Source organism: Atta cephalotes (assembly GCF_000143395.1).
Source record: "Atta cephalotes unplaced genomic scaffold scaffold00018, whole genome shotgun sequence".
NCBI lineage: Eukaryota > Metazoa > Arthropoda > Insecta > Hymenoptera > Formicidae > Atta > Atta cephalotes.
Genome location: NW_012130082.1, coordinates 2,853,638 through 2,858,961, shown reverse-complemented (window position 1 = coordinate 2,858,961; position 5,324 = coordinate 2,853,638).

The following is a 5,324-nucleotide window of genomic DNA, read 5'->3' as shown; positions in this document are numbered from 1 at the left end:
GTATTAAATATATAGATTAAATAACATTTATTTCTTCGTTAAAATTAAATTCGTTTTGAAGAACAGGTTCTATTGAGCATCCAAAATGCTCTGTTTGAAAGGAGATGTCGAAAAAAATCACTTATTCCACAATATTACTCAAATAATGCATTGCGCTCAACAAATGCAACTAACGATGATATTCCTTTTTACGGCGTACAGGAAATACATGAAAATAGGAATGGAAATGCAAGCTGATGTACATGTGGCGAGAAATAGCGTACCTATCTCAAATCGGTGATCAGCTATGCGATATGCCGAATGCTGGACATCGAGTTGCGTAACCACAATCGAAACTTTGCATCAATGCGGAGGACCGCGGATTTCATGAATCCCCGCACGATCAGCATTCGAAACGAAGCTATCATGATTTCCGCGGAATCGCGGACAGTTTCCCAAACGGAAAATATTATAGATCGCATTCATGCGAACATACCATTGAACGATCAAAGAACGATAATTATCCGCAACAATAATTCTCCAATATCTTCGTCGAAGACTGATTTCTTTCCAATAATTTCCAGTAATTTTTATAGCAAATGGACAATCACGCCATAATACGTGAATTAAAATGGGGAATAATATGCAATTTTTTAACGAGAAATATTAAAAATAAATATAAAAGAATATAAAAAATATGTAATGTAATATTATGAAAGCAGTGCAATGTTTGATAAAAAATTTCTTTGATGCAATTAATAAATAGAGATTTTATCTATCTCGAAACTGTATCATTCTTTGTACGCCCTTCCACAATCCATCGTCTTAATTAACACGCTGTCGTGCACGTCTTACGTGGTTCATTTCATCGCGAGAAGTAGATCGCATAGATTAAGTCTTCAACGGGTAGGGCATGCAGGCGTCAGTACGTTAGCAATTAACGAGGTTTTAAAGGGGCGCACTAGCGATAAATAGGTAACTATAATATTGTGGAAGGTCTGGAAGCTTTCCATCACTCGGCAATAACCAACCAAAATAATCAAGAGCAATGATAGTAGAATAAATGTAACATTACAATATTTTTCAATAATAAAATAATTTAAATTAACAACGACAAACTTTTATTAATTGTACCAATATAAAAATATATTTAATATCAAAAATATTGTTACATATTTTATAATTTTTATATATATAAATGAAATGTATAAAATTAGGAATAAGATAAATAAATGAAAAATAAAGATAAATTAATAAATATATATAATAAGTTAACGAAATTATTTTCTCATATTATCGAATTATTAGATACTACTATTAATTGACAAACCGTCAAGCGAATGTTCGTAGGATCGTTCAAATGAAAGCGGTTCTTTCCACGTGACAACAGCTAGGTGTGATTTATTCCTCTGCAACGTGATTGGATCGTTGATCCTGACGGATGAGAGGCATCCGTCATGCTAGCCGACTGGAACTAGCACTAGTACCTCTTTGTAGTACACATACACCATAAAAGTAACTGAAAAAGGAACGCGAGCCTCAGTCACGATATAACGAAGAACCAGTCACGGCATAACCAAGTACGCGATAAAAAGGAGAACGATAGGTATTAACCTATTGGCATATAACAGCACATAAAATTGCATGCCTACATTGACTTTTTATGTCAAACATGTGAGATCGATGGCTGCAAAACGTAAGAAAGCTTTTCGGATCAATACTTAAGCGAACCTCTTTACAGGTACTTATAGGTATTTTCGAATATTAAAAATTTCCATAGAAACACCTAAAATTATAATGTCAGAGAGACATATGTTAAATTTATAATTAATACAAGTTTAGTTTTCATACAAAACTAACAAATAACAATTAACTAATGCAAAAGTAATAAGATAAACAAGTAAATTGCAGAAAGATAAACAAGTAAATTGTTATTTAATTTTCCCTCATGGCATCATATATTCATGTTGGTTCAATGTTCTGTAAAGTACCATTGCGACATTCAATAAAGGAAAACTAAATTGCAATTTTAAAAATATTATAATATCGTGATATGATTATAGTTTTAGAAAGTATATTGATATTTGAAAAATATATTGATGTTTTTATAATATATTTTCAAATATTTAAATAAAAACTAATTCTTTAAACATTTTAAACACAGTACTTTCGAATATATACGATATTTTAATATATTCTCGATGATATATGCCTTGATGATTTTATGTGATATATTAATATAATAATTAATATGATATAATATAACAAAAATATTTGTTTCACAATATAATTTTTTGTTTAATTAAACAATCTTTTTCCGATATTGTTTGGTTCGCGAGACTGTCTCGCAAGCGTCGAAGTGTCTGCGGCGGACTGCAACGGCAAGCAGCGCGTATTCCCACGTCAAATTTTGCGAAAACCCCTTTTTTCATTTCCGCGGGATAAATTACCGTGTGCCTGTGTAACACGCTATCCCCGTGAGATTGTATTCGGATGCGTGCATACATATAGCACGCGCGTATTTTATACTGTACGCACATCTGCGGCTCCACGGTGCGCATATGCACCCTGCGGCAGACGGGCCGGTATCGCGGACTGACAGTTTTCGCTATATTTGGCCTTTGATAAATTTCTACGGGTCCGTGTGATTCAAATTCTGTCGGTGCGTCGACGCGGTCAACCATGCTCTTCGAAATAGCAAGCAGAATTAAGTCAAAGTCACAACCATGGACCTTTAATTATCGTAGTTTAATTATCGTAGTTATATTCTTTGGATATTCCACATCTTTTAATATCGATGGAATTATTAGTTTCTCTTCAATTCATAATAATTAATATTAATTATGTTTATTAAATATTAAATAAGCTTAATAAAATATTAGTATCTTAATATTTAATATTATATTTATGTAAATCTTCATGTACATTTCAATACCAAAAAAGACTTTGTACAAAATGTCTAATACTATTGTCATTTTTATTAGTAAATCAAAATTATCATATTAATAAATTATTTAACACTTTATAAAATACTTTTATAAAATTCTAAATTTGCTCATTATTGACCATATTTTTATATGTATATTACTTTGTATATTACGAGGCATATTAACATTTACTTATTTTTAATTACATTTACTAAATCGACATAGTAAAAATAAACTATTAATTAAAATTTATTTTATTTTATTTATATGATGTCGTAATGGAACATACAAAATTAAAGGAAATCCTAATAATATGTTAAGTAAGAACTATATTAGCTTACTTATGGACTATTTAGGTAATATAGATTTATATCCTAATACTATCTCCCTATATTCCGCCCTTATTTAAGATTAAGTCCGCTAATCTCGTTATAAAATATGCGTGGCGTGTAAGAGCGAATAGCGAATGTATAAGTGATATTAAATCACTATTACGCTGTAACTTTACTAAGCTGGTCATATATGTAAAATATTAATAATGCCAGACGTCAAGATCCAGAAAGAGAATAATATAATATATATTATAATATAGATTTTATATAAAGTTACTTTAATGTTATTAATTATAATATATTTTCTATTCTCATCATAACATTAATTGTTTAAAGCGTAATTTTTCTTCCCTCCCCCCCCCCGTCTCTCTCTCAATATAATTAATTAATATTTTCTGAAATATTTTACTTTATTTCTTTTTCTTAAAAATATTATTATACATTTAATTTAGGTCATTAATAATAAAATCTCTCTGTACTTTTACATTGTATATATATATATATATATTATGTATAAATAGAAATTTATACACAGATAATTTATTTATATATTTTTTTTATCGTAACATTTTTAATAATTTATACCTCTAATTTAACTTCATAATTTGTAATTATTGATTGTTAAACATAACATAATAAAAAAATACAACAAAAATTTCTTACTTGCCAAGACCAAGAATTCTTTTCTATTTCTGTTACCATTTCATTTATTTCGTGCAGCCGCAAATGACAGTCAACGTCGCGTCGCGTCAGGCGGACCGTGTACTTAAAACTTTAAATATGTTGACTCCAGAACTTCGCGTTACGTCATAGTACTAACATTTCAAGATACAAACTGCAATCCACAAGCAAGCACAAACGAGGTACAAATACGATACGCAAGCGTGACAAAGGATTATCTAATTAAACCGCGCGCGCGAGTTACGTCACGACCAACGTAACGCAACTAATCGCTTTGCTTAACGAGAACGAATCGACATGCAGGCAGCTTAAATAATTATCTATCGACGATCGATCCGCTAAATTAAAACGCACCTTATGTAATGTATAAGCTGAAGCATTACGGCGTGACTTATATAAGTTAGCGACGTTTTGATTCATTAGCTCTTAAAAGCATCTCCTTGAAAAACTAATTAAGGAAGGCGAGCTACTAGATTAAAGTTTTTGTTGATAACTTTTGCATATAAACTCAAGCTGAGAAACGCGATGGATGGTTTACGCAGCACCTCATTTTTATCAGTGATGAAAGATTGACTGTAATACAATCAAGCCCAATTCTCTACAATTATATATTTATATGTATATATATATCGATATTATTATAAATTAAAGAGAAAAATATTATTGATATATATATATATATAATTAATTTATAATCATTCGAATATATATTTAAGTTTAAAATATATTTTTTTAAAGCATCGCGTAATTTCTTCTCTATGTAAAATTGATTTAGGATATATTGAACTTATGTAAGCGATCACATTTACTTCCAAGTTTGTTGGCTTGTGTAAGTCTAATTGTAAATTTAACATTCTTGATGCTATAATTTCAGGTAAATTAGAAAAATTTATAGCATGACAAAAACTATCTTAAGTTTCGATTAATTAAAACTTTCTTGCATTTCGCAACAATCAATATTTATCTATGGATTGGAAACTTGTAATAACCATGTAGTAACGACGATACAGTTACCCAGCCAATGATTAATATTAATATTTCAACATAATCGATCGAATAGCTTAAGACGCTTTTATTAGGGAAGAAGCGCCAATCCTACATAATCTTTTGTTATCGCTAATCTTGCTCGACAGAAGAAAGTCGCTGAGCTATTCAGCTTTCTCATTAAATTATGCCCGTGTGGAAAGTACGGCCTTTCATGAGCTGTCACTGTGCCAGCCTTAAATAGAAGGTGCCCGAAACTTCTGTTCCCCCATCGAAAGACTCCATCGCCGAATAACTTTTAATGTACAAAGATCACCAGGTTCTGTGTTCTATCGCGAGTCATCGTAATCAAAGGTCACATCTACTCTTCCCTCTATAATTGAAGAACAAAGAAGCGAAATGCAAATAAAGCTGAATTAAA